At 50.4% G+C, this 10,484-nt stretch overlaps 1 protein-coding gene across 1 annotated transcript in view; it reads left to right on the top strand.

Moving 5' to 3' along the window:
• Positions 1–7,272: 7,272 nt before the first annotated feature.
• The window catches only part of ARHGAP39 (Rho GTPase activating protein 39), a 62,611-nt gene continuing 59,399 nt past the window's right edge, over positions 7,273–10,484 (top strand). Inside the window, exon 1 of the mRNA XM_056125296.1 lies at positions 7,273–7,403. The gene's annotated coding sequence lies outside the window, so the exon portion shown is untranslated. The remainder of the gene's footprint in view (positions 7,404–10,484) is intronic.

Here is a 10,484-nt window from a genome sequence, read left to right as displayed (position 1 = left end):
ATTAATGAGTGCATTTATTGGGTATTCCCTATGTGCCAGGCGCCAGAGTTCTCGGCACTGGGGCTATAGCAATGAATGAAACAGGTAAGACTCTCTTGTAAAATTGGTACTTAAATGGCTGAGACATCCTCTAAGACCCCTGCCTTTAGTTTATTGTCTTTTTTCCTTTTTATTTGAGGCTATTGTTTCTTTTTCTTAAAACTTCTAGAATGGTACATTTAGCTCAATTACCCCCCCACCCCATTTTGGTACTGAGGATTGCACCCAGGGCTTCATACATGCAAAGTTAGACTGCATCCCTGACCTAGTTCAAACTTTTCAATTATTTGTATTCTTTGAAAAATCCATTTAACCTACCTACTTTCTTTCTTTCTTTTTCTTTCTTTCCTTTTCTTATTTTATTTTTTTGGTTTTGGTCACACCCAGAGGTGCTCAGAGCTTAATCTTGACTGCACTCAGGGATCACTCCTGGTGGTGCCTGGGGGACCATCTGGTGTGCTGGGGATTGAACCTGGGTTAACTGTTTGCAATGCAAGTGCACTGCTAGGTGTGACCCAGAAAGCCAAAAACTTACAAATTGCACTTCAGAACCATATTCTCCCTTGAAAATATACCTCTCTCTGCTCTCTACTACCCCATGAAATGAAATGCCCCAATGAAATTTTCTCCACTTTTATTTTTTGGTTTTTTTTTGGATCACACCTGGCGATGCACAGGGGTTACTCCTGGATTTACACTCAGGAATCACTCCTGGCGGTGCTCAGGGGACCATATGGGATGCTGGGGATCGAACCTGGGTCAGCTGTGTGCAAAGCAAACGCCCTACCCACTGTACTATTGTTCCAGCCCCTCCTCCACTTCTTTAAAGCTATTCTAGAAAATATGCTCTTACATTATTCATTAGGTCAGTTTATTAAATATTTTCCTCTTATGTTTTTGTCTTTAAAGGATAATTGGTATTTTGTGCTAGGGGGGTTAAGACATGTGGTATGTATTATAGTTATCTCTGTAATTAATTTTATTATTATTATTTTCCACATCCAGCTGTGCTCAGGGCTTACTCTTGGCTCTGTGCTCAGAGATCAATCCTGGTGGGGCTTGGGGGACCATATGGTGTGCTGGGACAAAACCCAGGTCAGCTTCATGTAAGGCAAGCAACCTACCTACTATACTATCTCTCCAGCTCTATAATTGACATTTTTAGTGAAGCAAAATAGGTTTTATTGAACAAAAAAAAATTTTTTTTTTTGCTTTTTGGGTCACACCCGGCAATGCCCAGGGGTTACTCCTGGCTCATGCACTCAGGAATTGCGCCTGGCAGTGCTCAGGGGACCATATGGGATGCTGGGAATCGAACCTGTGTTGGCCATGTTGGCTGCGTGCAAGGCAAACGCCCTACCCGCTGTGCTATCTCGCCTTTGAACAAATTTTTTTTAAGCTTTTTTTTACTGAATCACTGTGAGATAGACCCTTACAAAACTGTTCATGATTACATTTGAGTCCTACAGTGTTCCAATACCCATCCTTCCACCAGTGTACATTTCCCAGCATCCATCCACCAGTGTCCCCAGGTTCCCTCCCCCCACCCCCCACCCCTCACCCCCTGCCTGCCTCTAGAAAAGGTAGGTGCTTTTCTTCTCTCTCTCTCTCTCTCTCTCTCTCTCTCTCTCTCTCTCTCTCTCTCTCCTTTCTAAATTTTCTAGGAAAATTTTACCTAGAAAAATGTGAGGGGAGAGAATGAGAGAAATAAGTGTTCAAGAGAGAATATGGGCTTCTTCACACTGGAAGCAGAAGAAAGAGAGAGGTACATGTTCAAGGGAGAACATAGTTCTAAAAGTGCAATTTAGGACTGTAGTGATAGTACAGCAGGTAGGGCATTTGCCTTGCACATGACCAACCCAGATTCAATCCCCAACATCCCGTATGGTCCCCCAAGCACCGCCAGGAGTAATTCCTGAGTGCAGAGCTAGGAGTAACCCGTGAGTATTTGCTGGGTGTGACCCAAAAAGCAAAATAAATACAAAAAGTGAAATTTATAATTTTGGGGGGTTTTTCGGGTCACACCCAGCAGTGCTGCAGGGTTACTCCTGGCTCTGCACTCAGGAATTACTCCTGGCGGTGCTTGGGGAACCATATGGGATGCCAGGGTTTGAACCCGGGTTGGCCGAGTGCAAGGCAAACACCCTCCCCGTTTTACTGTTGCTCCAGCCCTCCAGTTTGCAATTAACTTTAAAATTCATTACATTTGGGGCTGGAGTGATAGCACAGCAGGTAGTGCATTTGTCTTGCACGCGGCCAACCTGGGTTCGATTCCCAGCATCCCATATGGTCCCCGGAGCACAGTCAGGAGTAATTCCTGAGTGAAAAGCCAGGAGTAACCCATGTGTATCTCCAGGTGTGACTCAAAAAAGCAAAAAAGCAAAAATTAAAATTCATTACATTTGTCTGGAGATCATATTCCAATGTTAATTCTGGAATTAAACTAATATTTGTTTTGGGGCCACGCCAGAGGTACTCAGAGACAATGACTGATGTCAGAACTATGGTATGCTATAGGATTCGAACCCAAGCTTCCCCTGTGCAAAACATGTGCTCAACTATTAGTTATCTTTCTGGCCTATTTGTTTGTTTCTGGGGCACATACCTGGCAGTACTCAGGGTTGCTGATTGCTCCTGGAAGTCAGTGTGGGGGGCATTGAGTCACATCCTCACCAATTGCCTGGAATTCACTGCCTTCCATATACTGTGGTAATTTTTTGTAACTATTATGTTTATTTTTTGCTTTTTGGATAGTTATTTCTGTATCTGTTAATTAAATTTTATCAAGCACAACATTTCAGTATTCTAATCTTGGAATTTTTTTGTTTTCTTGTCAAAGAAATAAATTCTCAATTTACAATTATTGGTTTGTCTATCCTCCCATAGGCCTTTTTTCATATTGAAATATGCTGTTAATACATATATTAATATGTCTTAACTATTTGTGGACTTTTGCATAACAAAAGCAAATCAGACTCAAAGTATTAGTGTTCCTCGAGGGGCATTCAGAATGCCACAGAACAAAGTATAGTGGAGTTGGCAATAGATATCCTAAACAGGAATGCTTTCAGTGTAATTGGTGGATGAGGAGAATATGAAATAGAAATAAGATTTGGTGAGGTGGAGCAAGTGTATAAGATTGCCCTGTTTATTTTAAGCAGTACAGCCCTCGGGGAAACCCAGAAGGCCTGGGAGTAGTGTGAACCTAAAGGAGAACTTTGTTTTTATGATGAGAAATTATCAAGAACATTCGTATGCTTGTGAAAGTGAAATGGACACACAGATGAAGCAGAAAATGAAACAGCTGAACAAATGACTATGCAAGTGAGTGAGCTCATTACAAAAGAAACTGTGTTTTTAAAAAAATTTGGGGGGCTGCACCTTGGTGCTTAGGGCTTTCTCCTGGCTCTACTTTCAGGGATCAGTCCTGGAGGTGTTCAGGATACCCTTTAAGGTTCCAGGGATCGAATTAGGTCAGCCACATGCAGGGTAAGTGCCCTACCTGCTGTACTATCTCTCCAGCCCCATAAGGAAGTGGGTTTGATAGGAAAAAGACACTTGTTTTGAGGAGGGAAGGCAAAAGACAAATGGACATGGATGGGCCCTTGGGAGACTCAACTAGAAAGGCCTGAGAAATCCTGATGGTTGCTTTGAGATATCTCTCCTGGAGAAAATCAGTGTCAAGGATGCTGCATTTTAATTTTATTTTTATTTACCTGGTTTGGGGGCTACACCTGGTGGTGCTAAGTGGCCACTTCGAGCTCTGTGCTGTGGGTGGCTGCCTGTGGTACTCCAAAACACATTGCCAAGAATGGACTGCAGCCTCCTGCATGAGCTCCGTCTATTCCACTCTCCCTCTGCCCAGCATTTCATGTTCCAAGTGAAGTTGGCCTGGTTGTGATGTTTTTCCAGTTTCAAAATGGAGTATGTTGGGTGCATTCAGCCTGAATCTTTTTTTTTTTCGATTTTTATACATTTTATTTTCATGAAGTAGTTCACAATAGTTCATTACAGATAATATTCAAACACCCACCCCACCAATGAGCATCTTCCCACCACAATAAGAGGGAAGTGTGTGAAGGCTGTTGTAGTTCATTCTGGAGCCATTTAAGCCCATATATAAGAGAATACTGGGAAATGAGATCCATTTATTACTGGATTTGGCATATCAATTTGGTCTATTTGGCATAGACCACGGATAGCTTGCCAGGCTCTGCCGTGTGGGTTGGATATTTAAGGATATTTAAGGTATCCTGAAAATTTAGAGAAAATTAAATAAATAGTCCGGCCGCGCGCTCCCGGGAGCTTGTTGTTATAATCTCTGGATCCTGGCCTTTGTTGGGGTTACACGGCAGTTGGAGGGTGTAACTGTCTAGCTACTGACAGGTCCAGTCCCAAACCGTGCAGGCTTAGAGATCTCAGCCCCGGGTCTCACACACCTGGGTTCCTCTGCTAGTTCTGTTATGTCTGAGGCTTATCCAAGTGTGTGGAGAGTGGCTCCAGTAAGGCCTTGGTTGGGGCCTGGAGGTCTTCAGCTGTTGGGCCCTGGCGAGGATAGTCAGACACAGGGTAGGAGACTCTGCCTTGTGCTCTCCCGGGAGCTTGTTCAGGACTGCAGCTGAATCTTACGAAGACAATGTTTATGAGAAACAGCCTTGTTCCTGACGCTCCATTCGCTCTCAACGGAACCACCATCTCCGAATGCAACAGTTATATATACCTAGGTCGAGAAATCAACATGATGAATGAACTGGCACCTGAGTTGCGCAGGAGGAAGAGAGCGGCTTGGAATGCCTTCAAGAGCATTGAAGAAATAACTAAAAGGACAAAGAACCTCCAGCTACGAGCACATCTCTTTGATTCCACTATTCTTCCTGCATTAACATATGCCTCAGAGACCTGGACCCTACGAAAACAGGATGAGAACGCTATTCGGGTCTCTCAAAGAGGAATCGAAAGAACTATGCTTGGAATATATCACGATTCACTCAAATGAGAGATAGAATCTGGAGTTCTGATCTTCGTCAACGCTCAAGAATCAGGGACGCTGTCTCATTTGCCAAGACATCAAAAATCAGATGGGCTGGACACGTAATGAGGTTTACAGACAACCGCTGGACTAGAGCCATTACTGATTGGATTCCACGAGACATCAAAAGATCACGTGGACGGCCACCTATAAGATGGTCAGACTTCTTCGTCAAGACCCTAAATGATCGGTTTGAGGCTCTACATGTTCCTAAAACGAACAGATACCATTGGGCTACGCTAGCACGCAACCAGGATGAATGGAGACGTTACTGGCACCCGCTCGAATAAATCGATGAATAACGGGGATTAAGTGATTAAGTGATTAAGTGATAAGAGAATACAAGCAATTATGTTAAAACCAAACAAATGTGTGCTACTTTAGGTACATCAGTGGGATTGAGTATAAGAGGTCTTGTGGCCACCAATGCAGCTTCATGCTCCAGGAAATACTGTATCACTCTCTTCCAGGAGTTTTATTTTATAGTCTCTGGATCTTGGCCATTGATACATGGCGCGGGGGGTGGTTTGTGGGTGTTACTGCCACGCTACTGGAAAACTGGGGAGCTGGGTGGAGGAGGCCCAGTCCCGATCTGAGCAAGCTTGGAGATCTCAGCCACGGGACCTGCATACCTGGGTTCCTCTGCCAGTTCTCTCATAGGTGAGGTTTGTCTGAGCATATGGAGAGTGGCCTTGAGTATGGCTATGGCTAGGTTCTGGAGGTTTTCAGCTGCCAGGATTCTGCTTGGGGCCGGGACGGAAGCTCAACCTGTGCCCCTCCGAGGTGCCCCGGTGAAGACAGCCTGGTGCGTGGTCAGGAGATTCTTCCTCAGCTTGAATCTTTTTGGATGAGGACCATGGGCAGGCCCCTGGAGCCTGGAGCAAATACCCTGGCTCAGGTGGGGAAGAGGGAAATAATTAGGGGCAGCAACTGTTCAGAGGTGGGGGAGCTCAGTGACAACTGAGGTCTGGGGAAGGGAGGAAGGGGGGCGTCTGAAACGAATTTCAGCAATTTGAGGGGCAAACAAGCCTGGTGGTCTGTTCTCCACTTCCCCATGAGCACGCTGAAAACCTATGGACACTAGCCAAGATGACGTTGGGAAGTGACAGGCAGCTGAGAGGACTGAGAAAAGCAGGGCACAGTCACTGGGCTGGCTGATCAAGGGGAGAATCCTGGACAGAGATGGAGAGAGGAGGCATAGGGAGAGAGAAGCTGAGGAAGAGGGTCGAGACTGAGGAGAGAGCCAAGGCTGAGGAGGGATTTGAAAGGAAGGAGGGGGTCAAGGCTGAGAAGAGGGCCGAGGTTAAGGAAGGATTCTATGCTGAGAAGGGATTCGACGGTGAGGAAGGAGTTGAGTCAGCCGAGGAATGATTTGAGGCTGAGGCAAATTTGAGGCTGAGGAGGGATTCGAGGCTGAGGAGAGGGCCGAGGTTGAGGAAGGATTGGATGCTGAGGAGAGGACCGAGGCAGAGGAAGGATTCGATGCGGAGGAAGGGGCGAGGCTAAGGAGGGATTTGAGGCTGAGGAGGAATTCCAGGGTTAGGAGGGGGTGGAGGCTGAGGAGAGGGCCGAGGCTGAGGAAGACTTTGAGTCTGAGGAGGGATTCAAGATTAAAGAAGGGGTCGAGGCTGAGGCTGAGGCTGAGGAGGGATTAGGGGCTGAGGAAGAGGTCGAGGCTGAGGAAGGATTCGATCCTGAGCAGAGGGCTGCGGCTGAGGAAGAATTTGAGACTGAGGAGTGGGCCGAGGCTGACGAAAGATATGCGGCTGAGGAGGGATTTGAAGCTCAGGAAGGGGGGTCGAGGCTAATGACTTCCAGAGCGAGTTGAGCGCGCGGGCCCAGAAAGCCAACAAGGCTCAAGGTGGTGACAGTCAGTGGCGCGCGGGGGCTGGGGGTCGTCCCAGGACGCAGGAGAACCTTTCGGGGATGTGGACCTCCGGCGAGGCAGGGGTCGGCCTGCGTAGGCATGCGAGGGGCCTGGACACCAGGACCCCGCGACCCCAGGGAAGGCGGCCTGAGGCTCCGCGTAAGGTCACGGAAAAGGCGAGAACGAGGAGCGCCTCCCGACAGGCCGCGCGCTCCCTCGGCGGAACTCCCGGCGGGCGCCGCGCCGCGCGTGCGCAATGCGCGGGCCGCGCGCCCCCTGGCGGCGCGCGCGGGCGGCGCGGGGGCGGGGCGGAGGGCGGGAGGTTGCGCTGGTGACGGGAGGACGCGGCGGCGGCGGCGGCGGAGGACGCGGCGGCGGCGGCGGCGGCGGCGGGAGAGCCGCGGAGCTCGGGCGCGGCGCGGGCCGGGATGAGGGGCCGTGGCGGCGCGGCCCGCGCGCAGCCGGCCGGTGAGAACGCAGGCGCGGGCGGGAAGATGGCGGAGAGCCGGCGCCGCGGCCGCCGCCCGGCCTGGCGAGGCCCCCGGCCCACGCGCCGGAGCCGGCCGAGCCCGAGGGGGCGGCGGGGCGCGGCCGCGCGGGCCGGCTGCGGGGCGGGTGGGCGCGGGGCGCGGGCGGCTTTGTCCGCGCGCGGGGCCGGGTGCGGCCGCGGCCTCTGCGGAGCGCCGGGTCCCGCCCGCCGCGCGCCTTTATTTTCGGACGCGCCGCGGCCGGGGCGGCGGCAGCTGCGGGAACGCTGCAGGCGGCGCCCACCAGCAGCTGCGGCGGGCACTGCGGCGCCCCCACCCCCTCGCGCCGCCGCGGGCCGCCGGGTGACCTCTGCAGACAATGCGCGCGCGGGTGGGCGCCAAACACAGCAGGTGGTTCCCGTGCACAATGGGCAGGTGTGTCCCCGCCCGGGGCGCGGGGGACGAGGTCCGCGGCGGGACCGGGCGCGGGGACGCTGGGCCCCCGCGGCGTCTGGCCGGGCGGCGGCGGCGCGGTGCGGGAGCGGCGGTCCGGAGCCACGCTGCCGCCCGGCTTTGTACTCCAGCCTTTGGTCCTGATCTGTAAAATGGGGACGCCGGCGATGCCGGCGGGGAAGGCCGCGCCCGCAGCGCCCCGCCCCGCGCCAGCCCCTCGTCTTCCTTTCCCCATCCCGGAGCTGCGCGGGGACCCGGGGGTGCGGGGGGCGTGAACCCGGGTGGGCGCACGGTCCTGCCCTTTGCACCGGCTCCTCACCCCGCGGTCCTTTTTTTTTTTTTTTCTCTTTTTTTAAACAGCGTCAAGTGAGGGCTCAATTTGGAGAAGGGAGCCTATGTCAAGGTGAAAGAGGAATGCATTTCATGTTCTTAGATAAATTATTACGTGGAAATTTTTTCTTTTGATTTTTGGGTCACACCCGGCGATGCTCAGGGGTTACTCCTGGCTCTGCGCTGAGGAATTCCTCCTGGCGGTGCTCAGGGAACCACAGTGGGATGCTGGGACTCGAACCCGGTCAGCCGCATGCAAGGCAAACGCCCTACCCCCTGTGCTATTGCTCCAGACCCTACGTGGAACTTTTGAAAAGCGCTCTGAGGGCGGGCCGAGAGGTCGTAGGGCGGGCAAGTCATTTGCCTTGCACCTGGTAGCGCGGGTTTGATCCCCGACACCATTATTCTGCCCCACACCATTATTCTGTCCAGGGAACCTGCCGGGAGTGATACCTGAGTGCAGAGCCAGGGGTACGACCTGGCACGGTTGGGTGTGGCCCCCAAAGGGCAGCAACAGCGACTTTTAGAAAGCGCCAGAAAGATGGTACAGGGCCTAAGGCGGTTGCCTTGCATCCAGCCAAACGGGCACTGCATGCCCCAAGCACTGGAGGGAGTAAACTCTGAGCACCTTGGATGTGGCCCCACAACCCCCTCCCCACCCACTGAAGCCTTTGTTGTGATACTTAACAGTGCTTTCCTTGTAGGGGAGATAAGAGTTTATCTTTAGAACAAATGGTGATGAAAGGCATTTTAGGAATATTTCTTACTACAGCATATTCTCATAAGCAGCAAAATGAGAATTTTAGTATCCTGCAAAACCATAGGAAGATGAAAGACTTGCTTTTGAACCAAGTGGGAAAGTGCTCCATATTTCCATGGAGATGTTTCTCATGCTGGGTCTGGGGTGTCTTACACTTACCCAAGATAACCCTCTCCTTGGTGACTTGGTGGCTCTAAGGGTGAACACTTCCACTTAGGTAGATCCTTGGTGTTTATGGAGTTTAAGACGCGATAAGAGTTTATCTTTTGAACAAATAATGATGAAACAGTTTTGGTGAACAAAATTTAAAGTCTTTAGCTATCGAGAGAGTTTAAAATGTCCATTCTAGCTTTTTCTCGTGCGTGTGTGTGTGTGTGTGTGTATGTGTGTGTGTATGTGTGTGTGCGCGCACGCCTGGGGCAAGCTGTCCTTGAATAATATCAGCAAATACAGTGTCTTTTAGACTTCAGCCTGGCTCCTTAGTGCTGCTGAAAAAAATACTGTATTATGTGTTCTCAAATCGAGATGGTTGGTTTTACTAGCAGAATGCCTTTGCTGTTTCTATTTACTGACCTGTGTGTTATCCCTCACCCCCCTGCTCGGACAGACCTCTTGCTGCTGCTGTGCTAGTGCTTCTTAGACCGACATCCTGGATTTCTTTATAAGGGGTCACACTTGGCTGTACTGGAGGCCACCAAGGCCACATCTGGCAGTGCTGGGTATTGAACTCAGGCTGTACTGTTTGAGCTATATCCCTGGGCCTGAAGGAAGTATTTGCATGGTTTATCTTTCCCTAGAATGTGTGTGATCAGTAGTGCCTGTTCTCTTCAGGAACCTGAAGTATGATAATGACTTCTTTTTATTCAGTGAATCTTTTCATGGTATGTCATGTTATGTTGCATCCTCATTTATAAGCTTGCTATAAAACAAGTCATATTGATCTTTGACATTACTTATGAGTTGTGATGCTTGTGGATGGAGGTTTTTTTTGTTTAACAGTTTATGTGAGCCTAAGAGATAGTATAGCAGGGAAGCCACTTGCCTTGCCCCCCAAAAAAATGCTTCCAAGTATCATTATTAATTTGATAGAAGTGTTGAAGTGTGGTGCTGGAGATATAGTACAGCAGGTAGGGTGTTTGCCTTGCATGCGTCCAACCTGGATTCAGTCCATCCTGGGTTCAATCCCAGCATCCTGTCTGGTCCCCTGAGCACCGCCAGGAGTAATTCCTGAGCTCAAGGAGTTACTGAGCCAGGAATAAGCTCTGAGTATCACTAGGTGTGGCCCCAAAACCAAAAAATAAAAATTGAAGCTGGAGCGATAGCACAGCGGGTAGGGCGTTCGCCTTACAAGCGGCCAACATGGCCGACCCGAGTTCGATTCCTCCGCCCCTCTCGGAGAGCCCGGCAAGCTGCCGAGAGTATTCGATATGCCAGACACAGTAACAACAAAGTCTCCAATGGAGACGTTACTGGGCCCGCTCGAGTAAATCGACGATCAACGGGAGGGCCTTTACCTTTACCTTACGATCTATATGCAGT

Source organism: Sorex fumeus, unplaced genomic scaffold, assembly GCF_029834395.1.
Source record: "Sorex fumeus unplaced genomic scaffold, SorFum_2.1 ptg000054l, whole genome shotgun sequence".
NCBI classification, from domain to species: domain Eukaryota; kingdom Metazoa; phylum Chordata; class Mammalia; order Eulipotyphla; family Soricidae; genus Sorex; species Sorex fumeus.
Note: the sequence above shows the minus strand (reverse complement) of the source record. Positions and strands in the feature narration are given on the sequence as shown.